General features: G+C 45.2%; 1 non-coding gene across 1 annotated transcript; it reads left to right on the forward strand.

Annotated features, from left to right (window-relative positions):
- Positions 1 to 14,092: 14,092 nt before the first annotated feature.
- Positions 14,093 to 14,185, forward strand: TRNAI-UAU. Its single transcript is given in 2 exon segments — positions 14,093 to 14,130; positions 14,150 to 14,185. It is a non-coding gene; the product is annotated as a tRNA-Ile (tRNA).
- The last annotated feature ends 1,577 nt before the right edge of the window (positions 14,186 to 15,762 follow it).

The raw sequence follows: 15,762 nt of genomic DNA on the forward strand, positions 1-15,762 counted from the left end.
CGTTTCAAATATAGCACTGTGTACCTGCCAATCCCAAACTCCCTAACTATCCCTCCCCATCACCCTTCCCCTGCCCCTGGTAACCATCTACAAAATTTACAAACAGCTTAATATCATCAAAAAAACAATCCAATAAATGGGCAAAAGACCTAAATAGATGCTTTTCTAAAGAAGACATACAGATGGCCAAGAGGAACATGAAAAGATGTTCAACATTGCTAATTATTAGAGAAATGCAAATAAAAACTATAATGAGATATCACCTCACACTAGTCAGAATGACTATCATCAAAACCACCACAAATAATAAATGCTGAAGAGGGTGTGGAGAGAAGGGAACCCTTCTGCACTGTTGGAGGGAATATAAATTGGTACAGCCACTGAGGAGAACAGTATGGAGGTTCCTTAAGAAACTAAAGATAGAGCTACCATACAATCTTGCAGTTCTACTCCTGGGCATGTGTCTGGAGAAAAATATGGTTTGCAAGGATACATGCACCCCAATGTTCATTGCAGCACTGTTTACAATAGCCAAGACATGGAAGCAACCTAAATGCTCATCGACAGAAAAACCGATAAAGAAGATGTGGTACATATATACAATGGAATATTCCTTAGCCATTAAAAGAATAAAATAATTCAGGGACTTATATGAATTTAGAGATTGTCATACTAAGTGACGTAAGTCAGATGAAGAGAAATATCATATAATATCACTTGTATGTGGAATCTAAAAAAAAGACATACAAATAAACTTATTAACAAAACAGAAACATACTCTCATTTTAACCTAACTAGTCAAACAACATGGATAATTGAGGCTACAATTGATTGTCTGAGGTCTAAACCACCCAGATGAACCTTAAATGCAGGCTAGATAATTTGCCACATGGTTTCTGTCAAATATGCCATTTAGTTTGTGCTGCATAGATAAAACACCATGTCAATTCAATTGGCAAGCCTCCTAGCTTGGGTGTTGGGCACCATTTGATCCAATGTTCAGAAAATCAATTTTTACTGATTTTCATTTTATTTGAATTTCAACAATTCAAATTTTATCTGCGTGTTCTGGCATTGTTTGGTCAGGGTCATCTGGACTGCTTCCAGCTATTGATCCATGAGTTCCTTCTAGTTTCTGGACCTTACCTGCTCACAGCAGCCATCTCTCCCCTCTGCACACAGAAGTTCATTGCACCATGGTGTGAGAAGCCGTCTCTGCCTTAGGACCAGAGCTCATCAGAGCCTCTCCTGGTTGCTGGTGCCTGGCTTTGGTCTCCCCTGGATGGCAGCTGCCTGCCCAGGTCACTAAAATCAGTAGACGCTTCTAGGCTTTACTGAGTCTGACTTCTGCTAACAGTCTGATCTCTTCAATTTCTTAATGAACAGAAGTTTTTTCTCCAGCTGATCCTATCTGAGCTCACCTTGATCTGTCTCTGTCTTTCTCCCACTTTCCCTCCCTTTCATATAATTCAGCAAATGTTTAAGAACAAACATGAGGGCTAGATCATGAATTGTACTAGTTATTTGGAAATCTGGGTTCTGGTCCTGCTGTCTCTTTTACTTGTATTATTGACAAGTGTGTTTACATTTTTTAGTTACATGATTGGTTTGAGGGTTTTTGTTGTGTTTTGTTCAGTTATCATTTTGTTTGTAATTTTTATCGCATTGTGGTGACTGAAGATGGTCTATGTATTATTTGGGGATGGGGGATGTGTTAAAATTTCCTTTGCAGCTTAGTCTATGGTCAATTTTTGTGAATGTGTATTCTCTGCTTAGAATGTAATTATAAATGTTTCTATTAGCCTAACCTTTTGTGTTATGCAAATAATCTCTTTCCTAATTTATCAAGGTGCTCATGGGTGCAAATAATAGGGACCCCAGTTAAACAGTGGCTTAACCATGAGAAAGTTAAACTTATGTGACTGAATACCCAGAGGCAGAATGAGCCTGTGACATAGTGGTGTCGTCATAGACCCTGTCTTTTTCCATTCCTCAGATCTGCTATCTGCAGCATAGCTTCTTCCCGGGGTTTGCCCCCAAGGGGTCAAGAGATGTAAACTATCCACAGTTTTTCCTTTAAAGAAGGGGTTTTCAACCTTGGCACCATTGACATTTGGGGTGGAAAGCTGTTGTGGGGGGCTGTCCTTTGCATTGTAGGATGTTTGGCATATTTATGGCATCTCCCGACTAGATGCCAGTATCTTCTCCCCAGCTGGGACAAACAAAAAAGTCTCCAGACATTGCCAAATGCCCGTGGGGTGGGGGATGTTGCCCGCAAGTGAGAACCAGGTGTATTTACTGGCAATAAAGGTTCACATACCCCAACCTGAACCAATTCCTAGAGTGAGAAGAGGGATGTTCTGACTGATTTATTGAAACTAAAATTTGTACTTGAAGCTGGAAGCAGAGTTGGCTTCCCTCAAAGTCTGTGCCCATATGGGAGGGGTGGGTTAGTCACACAAGACTCTGGCTCATGACCTAGAGGCAGGAAATGATGCTCAGAAGGTAGTGAACCATGTCTGCTACTCTTGAATTTTACTGTTTTCTGACCCATTGCCCCCTCTACCTTCTATTCCAATGTGTCTAGTATTTATTCTTAGTTGAAAAAACTTTTTTTTTGGCCATGCTGCAAGGCATGTGGGATCTTAGTTCCCCAATCAGGGATCAAACCTGTGTCCCCTGCATTGGAAGTGAGGGGGCTTAACTGCTGGACTGCCAGGAAAGTCCCATAGTAGTTATTCTCTAAACGTGCATGAATGGAAACTTGTAATTTCTAACATGTACTGTTAACAAGCATCTGTATCCACCCCTAGATCAAGACAAGAACAAAGGAATATGGACAAGATTTAACTCCCTGCTGGAATTCCCTACTGGCAACTTCTATGCTGATATTTTAGATTCTTTTTTAAAAGTTTCATACAGGCAATAGTTAGATATGCAGTTTCAAAGACTAGCAGGGAGAGATAAGAAAGCCTTCCTCAGCGATCAATGCAAAGAAATAGAGGAAAACAACAGAATGGGAAAGATCTCTTCAAGAAAATTAGAGATACCAAGGCAACTTTTCATGGAAAGATGGGCTCAATAAAGGACAGAAATGGTATGGACCTAACAGAAGCAGAAGATATTAAGAAGTGGCAAGAATACACAGAAAAACTGTTCAAAAAAGAGCTTCACGACCCAGATAATCATGATGGTGTGATCACTCACCTAGAGCCAGACATCCTGGAATGTGAAGTCAAGTGGGCCTTAGAAAGCATCACTACGAACAAAGCTAGTGGAGGTGATGGAATTCCAGTTGAGCTATTTCAAATCCTGAAAGATGATGCTGTGAAAGTGCTGCACTCAATATGCCAGCAAATTTGGAAAACTCAGCAGTGGCCACAGGATTGGAAAAGGTCAGTTTTCATTCCAACCCCAAAGAAAGGCAATGCCAAAGAATGCTCAAACTAACACACAATTGCACTCATCTCACACGCTACTAAAGTAATGCTCAAAATTCTCCAAGCCAGGCTTCAGCAATACGTGAACTGTGAACTTCCTGATGTTCAAGCTGGTTTTAGAAAAGGCAGAGGAACCAGAAATCAAATTGCCAACATCCACTGGATCATCGAAAAAGCAAGAGTTCCAGAAAAACATCTATTTCTGCTTTATTGACTATGCCAAAGCCTTTGACTGGGTGGATCACAATAAACTGTGGAAAATTCTGAAAGAGATGGGCATACCAGACCACCTGACCTGCCTCTTGAGAAATCTGTATGCAGGTCAGGAAGCAACAGGTAGAACTGGACATGGAACAACAGACTGGTTCCAAATAGGAAAAGGAGTACATCAAGGCTGTATATTGCCACCCTACTTATTTAACTTATATGCAAAGTACATCATGAGAAACGCTGGGCTGGAAGAAGCACAAGCTGGAATCAAGATTGCTGGGAGAAATATCAATAACCTCAGATATGCAGATGACACCACCCTTATGGCAGAAAGTGAAGAGGAACTAAAAAGCCTCTTGATGAAAGTGAAAGAGGAGAGTGAAAAAGTTGGCTAAAAGCTCAACATTCAGAAAACAAAGATCATGGCATCTGGTCCCATCACCTCATGGGAAATAGATGGGGAAATAGTGGAAAAAGTGTCAGACTTTATTTTTTGGGGTACAAAATCACTGCAGATGGTGATTGCAGCCATGAAATTAAAAGACACTTACTCCTTGGAAGGAAAGTTATGACCAACCTAGACAGTATATTGAAAAGCAGAGATATTACTTTGCCAACAAAGGTGCATCTAGTCAAGGCTATGGTTTTTCCAGTGGTCATGTATGGATGTGAGAGTGGGACTGTGAAGAAAGCTGAGCGCTGAAGAATTGATGCTTTTGAACTGTGGTGTTGGAGAAGACTCTTGAGAGTCTCTTGGAATGCAAGGAGATCCAACCAGTCCATCCTAAAGGAGATCAGTCCTGGGTGTTCATTGGAAGGACTGATGCTGAAGCTGAAACTCCAGTACTTTGGCCACCTCATGCGAAGAGTTGACTCATTGGAAAAGACCCTGATGCTGGGAGGGATTTGGGGCAGGGGGAGAAGGGGACAACAGAGGATAAGATGGCTGGCTGACATCACAGATTTGATGGACATGAGTTTGAGTGAACTCCGGGAGTTGGTGATGGACAGGGAGCCCTGGCGTGCTCACTGAACTGAACTGAACTGAATGTATTAACCAGTTATTGTCTCTCAGCCCCAAATTCACTTTCTATACTCCGCATTAAAATATAGGGGCCGGGATTCTGCAAACTCCATTTATGCTTTACCAGCTGGTTTTATTAGGAAGGAAGTTTTATTAGCAGGAAGTTGATGTCTCCTTGTCACCTCAAAGATGGAAAGTCTTTGGGGAGACATTCACTGGCCAGCTCTGCTATGAGATTTCAGTTTGGCTTATATAGCTGCTACATTTCCTTCTTCTGACTGAGGGCCAGTGAGCTCTCCCTTTCCTCCCTCCCTCCTCCTGTGGAGATGATATTCTCCACATGGTCTTCTTTTCCCTCTTTGCCAGGAGCCACAGAGAATGCCTCCTTTCAAATCACTCTGTGTTAGATACTCCCACTGCCCTCTTCCCCCATTCCCCAACATCCTGTGGCATCTCCCTCATTCTTCCAAGTATGGATCTCAAGCCTTGGACAGGAGTAGACATATGTGGGCTCTTATGAGTCCAGGACACTGTGGACAGTGGCTGAACTTGGCATTTCTTGTAGCCCAGGTGTCATGGAGGAATTCATACTTATTACCTACAGAAGAGGAAACAGAAATATCAGCCACTCCTATAACTTAATTTAAAAAATGATCAAAACCTCCAAAACAAAAAAGGACAAAAACAAAACAAAAACAACAAAATGATGGGTGAAAGATGTGAACAAACATTTTGTAAAGATTCACAATATCCAATAAGCATTTCAAAAATGCTCTATACCATTAGTCATCAGGGATATACAAATCAAATCTACAATGAAATACTATTACACACCCAATAGAATGGCTAAAATTAAAAAGATTGCCAATGCTAAGTGTTGACAAGTATGCAGAGTAATTAGAATGCCCTCCAAAATTAAACACTTTTGTGCATCAAAGGACACTATCAAGAGAGTGAAAAGGCAAACCACAAAAATAGGAAATATTTGTAAATAATATCCAAAAGAAGTGAAGGCAGGATGTTGAGCAGGTATTTGTGTACCCACTTTCATAGCAGCAAGATTCACAATAACCCAAAGATGGAGGAAATCTGACTGTCTGTCTATTGACTGATGAATGGATAAACAAACTGTGGTATATCTATACAATGGAAAAAGAATGAAATTTTAACACATGCTACAACATGGATAAACCTTGAAAACTTTATGTTAACTGAAGTAAGCCAGACACAACAGGATAAATGGTGTATGATTCCACTTATATGCTGCTGCTGCTAAGTCGCTTCAGTCGTGTCCGACCCTGTGCGACCCCATAGACGGCAGCCCACCAGGCTCCCCCGTCCCTGCGATTCTCCAGGCAAGAACACTGGAGTGGGTTGCCATTGCCTTCCCCAATGCATGAAAATGAAAGTGAAGTCGTTCAGTCATGTCTGACTCTTCACGACCCCATGGACTGCAGCCTACCAGGCTCCTCCACCCATGGGATTTTCCAGGCAAGAGTACTGGAGTGGGATGCCATCGCCTTCTCCTCCACTAATACGAGGCACCTAGAATAGCCTGGAGAATCCTACAGACAGAGGAGCCTGGCAGGCTATAGTCCATGGGGTTGCAAAGAGTTGGACACGACTTAAGCAATTTAGCAGCAGCACCAATCAGAATAGTGAAACTTGTAAAGACAGAGTACAATAAAGGTTATCAGGAGCCGAGGGAAGGGGGATGGAAAGTTTACTGTTTCATTGGTATCAATTTTCAGTTTGGGATGGTGAAAAAGTTCTGGAGATGGACAGTGGTAACAGTTGCACAACAATATAAATGTACTTAATGCCACCGAATTGTACACTTTTCTTTTTGGCTGCACCGCACGGCTTCAATTCCTAGGGATTGAACCACAGCAGTGAAAGCCCTGAGTCCTAACCACTGGACCACCTGGGAACTCCCTGAATTGTGCACTTAAAACGTTTAAAATGGCAAATTTTACATTATGTATATTTTACCATGATTAAAAAATGCTTTAAAAAACTATACAAAAATCTACCTTACAGAAAAATGATATTGATGAACCTATTTGCAGGAATAGAGATGCATAGAGAATGAACTTGTGGAACAGGGAGGCAAGGAGAGGGTGGGATGAATTGAGGGTTTACACTACCATGTGTAAAACAGATAGATAGTGGGGAGTTGCTGTATAGTACCGGGAGTTCACTCTAGTGGATCACTCTAGTGGCTCAGACGATAAAGCATCTGTCTGCAATGCAGAAGACCCAGGTTCGATCCCTGGGTTGGGAAGATCCCCTGGAGAAGGAAATGGCAGCCCACTCCAGTATTCTTGCTTAGAAAATCCCATGGATCTCGGAGCCTGGTGGGCAACTGTCCATGGGGTCGCAAAGAGTCAGACACGACTGAGCAACTTCACTTTCACCGGGAGTTCAGCCGGGTGCTCTGTGAAGAGCTCGAGGGGTGGGAGGGAGGCTCAAGAGGGAGGGGACATGTGTATACTATGGCTGACTCATGTTGTTGTATGGCAGAAGTCAACACAACATTATAAAGCAATTATCCTCCAAATAACAAAACAAAAAATCTATCTTCGGACCCAGCAATCTTACTCCTGTATTTACTGAAAAGAAAAGGACTTGTAAAAGAGTGTTCCCAGCAGCTTTGTTTATAATAGCTCCAAACAGGAAATAACCCAAGATGTCCGTTAATAGGAGAATGGCTAACCAACTGTGGTGTTTACATGTAAAGAAATATTACTGAAGCCACTCAATCAATTGGTGGCTAAACAGAGATATGCACAAAGGTGGTTTTACCCCAGTTCCTTACCTTTTTTCAACTTCACAGGGTGGATTTTCCTACTTAAACTCCAAATTTTTGACCTAAGGATATCCCTGAATGTTTCTGAAACCCCAGAGTTCCACAGCTGCCTCTGCTAAGACTCTCCCTTCCTCCTCTCAAAGGGAAGACTCCCCGCCCGCCATCATTATCTGTGCTTAGCTTCTAAGACCTGACATCCCATACCTGGTCCAGTAGGCCTGGGTTCAACTGTTGCCAGAACTGACAGAGGAACTCCTCGTCTTCTCAGCAGGAGGGCTTGGGGGGGCATTTATTTGGGTGCCCCAGCATACCTGGATCCCAGTTTTCACCTCTAGTGCTCCTAGCTTTACCTGGTCTTTCCCATATCTCTAGTTAGAACCCTTTGGCCACCATCATGCCATGACTCTGTGAGCCCTGATCGGTGGTACCTCTCTTGAGGGCGACCCCCTCATGGGACTCTTTCTCCAAGGCACAGTGAGCACTGTACTCTGTAGAGTGCTGACGGTATGGACACCTGAGTGATACAATTCTTGTTTTACCACTTACTAAGGTAACCTCACTGTGCCTCAGTTTCCTCATCTATAAAATAAAATACTACTACTTACGTCATAGGATTGGCATGAGGATTAAATTGGTTGATAAGCTATTAAGTTCTTAAACACTGCCTGGCATATGGTAAGCACTGTGTGTTGTTATTTTTTTTAACTGACCTGCCCCCATGTTCTCCATATTCTTTGAAAGATTTTGTTCTCATATGACAAGTGAAAGAAATAATTAGGATCCAGCCAGAACCCACTCAGGACGCAGTCATTTGAACAGGGAAAATTCAATATAAAGAGCTGTTAACTACTATGCGGGGTAAAAGGAATCCTAAAGTATACAGGAATAATGAAGAAAGGGAGCAGCCTCTACCTCCAGAGATAACAGAGAAAACCCACGGAAGGATAAACTTGGAAAGGGCCCTCCCTCTCCACCGAGGCTGAGGCTTGGAACACTCTGGTGGGTGCGTGGTGGGGGCTCACTGGATGGCAGGGAAGTTTGCCGAGGCGCTGCAGGCTGGGGTTGGCAAGCAGGAAGCTGTGCTGGGAGGATGGCAAAATCTGACTGGAAGCCGCCCACTGGCAGCTGTGCTGGAGAAGCTAGAAACGCGCTGGAAGGAGGAAGAGAAGGCCCTTCAGCGTTCTTCTGGCACCTTCCATCCATTGATGGGGCATAACAGTGGCACTGGCTGGTGAGACCACAGGGCAGAGATGGTGTGTTTGGAGCAGAGAAGCACTAAGTTAACAACTGACACACACCCTGTTTACGTTCTCATAATTAAACGACATGTAATAGGGAATCCTTCCTATTTGTGTTTTATGTGTTTATAGCCTGGTAGCTCAGGCAATGGCACCCCACTCCAGTACTCTTGCCTGGAAAATCCCATGGATGGAGGAGCCTGGTGGGCTGCAGTCCATGGGGTCGAGAAGAGTCGGACACGACTGAGCGACTTCACTTTCACTTTTCACTTTCATGCATTGGAGAAGGAAATGGCAACCCACTCCAGTGTTCTTGCCTGGAGAATCCCAGGGACGGGGGAGCCTGGTGGGCTGCCGTCTATGGGGTCACACAGAGTCGGACACAACTGAAGCGACTTAGCAGCAGCAGCAGCTCAGTGGTAAAGAATCTGCCTGCCAAGCAGGAGATGCAGGTTTGATCCTTGGGTCGGGAAGATCCCCTGGAGAAGGAAATGGCAATCCACTCCAGTATCCTTGCCTGGGAAATCCCATGGACAGACGAGCCTGGTGGGCTACAGTCCATGGGGTTGTCAAGAGTCAGGCGCGAATTAGCAACAGGCAGTACATAGCAGCCTATGATTAGGACAGCCCTGTGCTCCTAGTGGTTGGCTGCAGTCACCAGTCACACTGATGTTATTACAGCGCCCCCTTTCACTCTAAGAAATGTCCCTGTTTGGAGGATAAAAATGTGGTCACATGAACTCTTTACATACTATTTTCTGTCAAACTATTCCCACTGGTAATAGTTAGAAACACAATAGATACAGACACACAAATCTGCTTGAAGACAGCCCAGGTGTGGCGGGGTCGATTCAGGAAGAAGTGCAGCCTGAGCTGCTTTGCTCCGTGGAGCATTGTCCGGTTTGTAGGTGGGAGAAACTAAGAGGCTGAAGAGCTGAGCCAAAAGCAATAGTTCTCAAGAGTGATATATGATTTTCAAAATGTACATCTGGGTTTGTCTAAAAGAGCTCTTTTAATACGTACAAAATAAAAAGTCTGACCTGAAAGCACAGTGTTGTTAAAATGGCAGCATCTTTTCTTTCTTTAACATCACATAAAGTCACGGTACATTTTATAGGATAGGGCAACTTAGATTTGATGAAATATGGTATATTTGTTCCCATGTTTGAATGTCTCTATGGCAGAGATTCCTGGAAGTGGAACTGCTGGGTCAAAGGACATGTATTTGATAGATTCTGCTTAACTGTCTTAAAAAAACAAAAAGACTGAACAGTGTCCATTTCCCCATACTCTTTCTAACACTGAAATGCCAACAGTCTTTAAATGTTTTTCTCCTCTGACAGGTTCTCACCATGTCATTTCAGCTTCAATCCAGAGTCAAGGGAATCTGTATTTTCCCAAATTATCATGTTCCTCTCCTGTATGTAATTGGTTCAAATCTGTATCACACTTCACTAGAGTTGGGCCATAAGACCGACACATCTTTCTCCTCCAAAGGGCAAATAAAGGGTCATTTCTCCATGTGGTGCTGGTAAGGATCATGGACTATTAGGACTGCAAGGGATTTTAGATATTGCCAAATTCTAGAAGTTCTGAAAGACATTCAAGATGGTTCTCACTGTTACAGGTGATAGAGCATCTTCTCTATTTCTTTTTTTTTTTTTCTATTTCTACTTAGAAAAATAATAAAAGAATTCTTCAGTCAACCTCTTGCCCCATGAATGTGAAATCACTGTGGGAACATCTGATGCCTGTTGACCAGCACCTGCAGTGGTCCCTGAATACCAGATGTGTGTTTATGATTCAGCCGCAGTCGTGGGTCCTAAGTGGTGAGTTTTGACTCCTCTGCAGCACCTATCTAAAATCATATATTGCTTCATATACAACCATAATGGAATGCTGGCTTAAAATATAAAAAGTTTGCTGAAATAAAGTAAAAGAAGACCATAAAATGAAAATTCTACAAATCTAGTTCAAATGAGCTTCATTTACTTGATGTGCAAATTGCATTCGGCTAATCAAAATGTTTATCTTGTATGTCAGAAGCAAAAACCAAGAAGACAAAATACAGTGATCATTATATCCAATTTGGTCTTTCATTATTAGGAATAAAGACCAGCCATACCCGCTTCATGTTATTTGCAGAATGGTGCTTACACATAGCAGCCAGAACCCTTCTGTTTTAGCTTATCATTTAGACACAAAAAGCATGAAAGTAATAAAAATAAACCAGTTTTTAAAGTGCAAAAAGCATAAATTCTAAACATTCATTTAGGAAAGCAGTTTGTGTCTATTTTTGATGCTACAATGAGTCATTACATTTCATACATTTTAATATACATTTGTCCTAAGACCAGTATATGCTCTTTTAAAGACTGTTAACAAAGCATGCTTTTCCCTTACATAATTAAAGTAAATCAAACATTTTGCATTACATGGTAAATGGGAAGTTGAAACTAGTCTTATGATACTAGGGATATTACTCAAGTTTATTTTAATATCATACCTATATCTAAAATAAGTTTTAAGAATCACTTCTTTGTTACACATCACACAAATTATTATATGATTAAATCAGCACAAGCTGTTGTCAAGAGTATACATGGTAAAAGGAATTCTCCAGTCAAGATAGGATAGAAAACTCTGGTTTAGATTTTACAGTTTACAAATGAGGAAACTGAGGCCCAGAAAGGGTAAGACATTTACTTAAAGTCGCACAGCCAGGGAGCCAGACTCAGACTCTTAGCTCAGAGCTCTTCAGGATGGGTGTGTATGAGGTTAAGTGGTTTGAAGGTCTCAGTATACTCGTTCTTGCTGAAAAATCTCTCCAGTAGCAGAGGTTCTGACACTACCCTCTCTAGGTTCAGCACTGCCCTCCCCAGCTTCCAGCTTCCTCCGTTAGAGCCCTAATTTCCTTGGGGATTAAGCTATTTTAGTTCTAAAAGGCTGTATTAGGTGTTGCCCTCCGTTCCTGTGCAACCACGGTCAGTTAATATCTGCTGAGCCAAAACTGTAAAGGGTCTCATACAAAGCAGTATCTGCTTGAACCAATACAAGATCTGAAAGTGAAGCGTGGAAAGGGAAGTTGGACCACCAGGGGCTATCTTTGCTCCTTATAGTTCACCTGAGGAGCTAGGAGCAAGGACGAGCAGACTCTGCAAATGTTACTGGATCTGAGAAGATGCTGTGTTTGAGTCCATAACTTATTTTCTTGTCTTTCAGGAAATTAACCCCTTTCAATTTAGGGGAAAAATTATTCCCACCTGTGGGCAAATTATGCCTTTACCTTTAGGGTTTGTTCCGTGTTTTAGGAGGGACTTATTTCAAAGGCTCACTCTCTGCTGTCCTTGATTTACCAAGGACCTGGCAAAGTGGGCTCCAAGGAGCCCTAATCCTGGCATTTTGTAAACAGCTCTGCATCCACCATCAGCCTGGTACCTGAAGGGATCTTGCAGGGGTGTTGACCATCCTTCCTGAGCTCTGGATGCGTACCTCCCATAGTTCACAAACCATCTGGAGAGGCTTACCTATCTCCTTTCCCTGGGTGCACAACAGTGTGCACAAAGCATTGATCTTCCTGAAAACACCCCCTTCAGAGGCCCCTCCCTTACACAGAGCCTGTGTCTGCCACGTCGGCCTTTGCCTGATCATTCCAGTCTCTTCTGCTCCAATTTCAAGGCTTTTCTACAGTCCTACTCTTGACTTCATCACCCAAACACAACCTGTTAATGACAGTCATCACCATCAAGGTGATTGAGCTTCCCTGGCAGCTCAGATGATAAAGGTTCCCGCCTGCAATGTAGGGGTTCAATTCCTGGGTTGGGAAGATCTCCTGGAGGAGGAAATGGCAACCGGCTCCAGTATTCCTGCCTGAAGAATCCCAAAGACAGAAGAGTCTGGTGAGCCCCGTCCATAGGGTCGCAAAGAGTCCGACAAGACTGAGCAACTTAACACTTACCTTCCCTTCATCACGATGATTATGCATGATCATTATTCTGCCCCCATCCCTTGCTCGTGATGGTTCTGAAATTTATTGACATAGTGTTCTCTTGTTTGTTGTCCTGGCTCTCCCAGGAAAGCAGAGGTCATCAAACAGGGTGACCAACATGCCAACAGAGGCGGAGACAATCGATGGAGGGAATCCGAGAGGGAACGGGTCGGGGGACTTGGTGGAGGAGGCTGCTGATAAACTCCCAGAGGTCCCCACTAGAGTTATCAATCAAGGATAACAGACACAGTGCCTAGAACTCTCCAAAATGTTTACATTAAAATTTTTTTGAGATCAGAAAAAATATGATAATAAATGTAACGATAAATACAGCCTGGATTATATTTGTGTTTTATAGCAGCAAAACATAATTAAAAAAAATTTTTTTTTTTTAATGCAGAAAGGGGCCCACAAAGACGAAGTGCACAGGGCGCGGAACAGTCGTAATTCAGTCCTGGGTACGGTTTATACTTTCCGCTTTAAAAAAAGAAATGGATATCCAGATATTTGTATGAGACCTCTTGATTTTACATATTAGGAACTCGCTTTAAACAAAACATACATTGTGTGGCCCAACAAAAGACGTGGAACCTAGCCTGCAGCCTCTTGAAGACTCGGGCTATCATCGTGTCCCCGGAACGCCAGTGGCTTGACAAGACTTCGGGGACACTTCTTCAGCCTGAGTGCCCGAGCACGCCACTCAGAACAGAGTAGGGAGCGGTAGAAAGCCTTCGGGACACAACAAGGGTCTGACGGTAAATCCCCGCCCAGTCCGGTGTTGGAAGCTCGAAGGCCACTTCGGCCCCGGCACTCTGGAGCCTCAACCGGCGGTTGCCGGCTTCGCTCGTTCGCGGGTTTCCCGACTCCCACCGACTTCCAGGGAGCGCAGGTTAGGGGGTGGGGCCTTCCGGCTCACCAGGCAGGCTGGAGCAAGGGGCAGGGACTGTCGTCCGGGACATCTACGGCCCCGGAGCCCAGGCCGCCCCGCTCCATCCCTCGCAACAAGGCCCGCCCACCGGCCGCAGCCTGTCTCCTGTGTGAGACCGGCTCCTCGCGGGGTCTGCTCCCGGCAGGCGAAGCTCCACACCGAGGACGCGGAGGTGGTTTTAAGACCGCAGCGGCCAGGGCTCCTCCTCCCGCGCTGCTCAGGGAGGCGGGCTGAGCTCTTTACAAGGCCCTGACAAACGACCCCGCCATTCCAGACGATCTTCCGCAGCCTCCCCGCCTTCACTTGGCCGGGAGCTGCCGGACCGGAAGCTGCGGGGTCTCGGGGCCCCGGCTAGTTCCCGCCATGCCGCGAGCCGAAGGTGCGCATGCTCCGCAGAGGCCCGCACGGGGCCTGAGTAAACCCTGATAGAGCCATCGCAAGGCGGGGTGAGCAGAGCTCCAGTGGCGCAATCGGTTAGCGCGCGGTACTTATACAGCAGTACATGCAGAGCAATGCCGAGGTTGTGAGTTCGAGCCTCACCTGGAGCATAACCCTTTTGGATACCCGCAGGTTCCCCACTTTTACCTCCGTGCTCAAGGAAACGAATCAAACTCTCTTTACACTCCTCAGTTCCTGTCTCTGACTGCTCTGCGTGCGTCTTCTGCTCCGCTGCAGGCAGGAAGCCGCTCGTATCCGCTCCTCTTACTCGCTTTCCAAGCTACTTGTTGCCCCCGCGAACCAAACAGCCGCCCGAACCCGGACGTTTACCTGCTGCTCCCTCTTCCTAGGCATTTCCTTTAACGGCACCCAATCCCCGATCCCGGTACCGGGGATGTGGACCGCAGGGGCGCTGCACCGGTGATGGGGCCCTACCTAGGTCTCGTCATAGAAAATTCCGGCGCCCTCTCTACGGGGCTTGCCCGAGCTCCCGGAGCCGGTTCCCGGCCGCTGCCCCTTACCCAGGACCAGGAGCGGCGGGGTGCGCGTTGGGTGGCGGGGCGGCAGCCAAGCGACCACTCCCGCGAAACCCAGAGCAGGAGCGGTCGCTGTCCTCCTTTTTAACTACTACTAACTAGTCGTCGCCCCCTCCCTCGGATCTTCAGAGCCTCTAGACGGCGGGCCCTTCTCCCCTCCCCAGGCCTCCAGGCCTCCCTGGGCGGATCTGCGGAGTTTGGGGAAAGTGCCTGGGCGTTTTCCTCCCCATTTGTGCCCCTTCTCCCCGGTGTCAGTCAGGAGGGGTGGAATTCTCTGGCAGACGGGAGAAAAGACGTTTTCTAGGGATATCCTTTCCTGCCCGCCGCACACCCCAAGTTCAGAAGTACCCCCGGGAAGCAGGAAATCTGCCAGCTGGATTTGGAATGTTCCAGCACGTGAACGCACCCCTGAGGCACGGGGACCGCTTTGCTAGCGGATGGGTGGGCGGGGGGCGCCCCACATCCCCGGGAGGTGGGGCGAAGTGGGGAACAAGAGTAGCTGGGTTGAGAGGCCTCCCGGACGCGTTCTCCCATAAGCGTGGTTTCAGCTATTTTTATGGGGTGTGCTAGTAAACTCCTGGGATGGAAATACTACCAGGAGTGCTGAGAAGAAAGACCTAGAAAGCTCTGAGAAAGTGGGCGGAGCTCTTGTCTGTCTCCTCGGCTACTAACCCCAGTCCCCGGTTCCGAAAGGGGAGCCCCACACCACCTGGAATGTGAGAAAGTCCGCCCAGTCACCTAACGTGGCTGGACCAGACACTTTCGCTCACAGGCTCATCCTCTGCAGATGGTGAGGGCTCCCCTTTAGAAATCTAGCCAACCTGGAAACAAATATCTATCCCGCCACCCCGACACATAATATTGGCTTATTTTTTTTTAAATAGCTTTATCGAGATGTAACTCATATACCCTACCATTCACGCACTTAGTTTGCAGTTCAGTGGATTTTAGTACTTTCACAGATAGGTGCAACCATCAGTCACCACAGTCAATTTTAAAACATTCTTATCAACTCAGTAGGAAATCGTGTATCCTTCAGCTATGACCCCACCCCGCCCCTAAATAATCACTAATTTACTTTCTGTCTCTACATTTCCCCTTTTCTGGACCTTCATATGAATGGAATCTTAATGTGTGGTCTTTTGTGACTG

This window comes from Bubalus bubalis, chromosome 12 (assembly GCF_019923935.1).
Source record: "Bubalus bubalis isolate 160015118507 breed Murrah chromosome 12, NDDB_SH_1, whole genome shotgun sequence".
In the NCBI taxonomy this organism is placed as follows: Eukaryota; Metazoa; Chordata; class Mammalia; order Artiodactyla; family Bovidae; genus Bubalus; species Bubalus bubalis.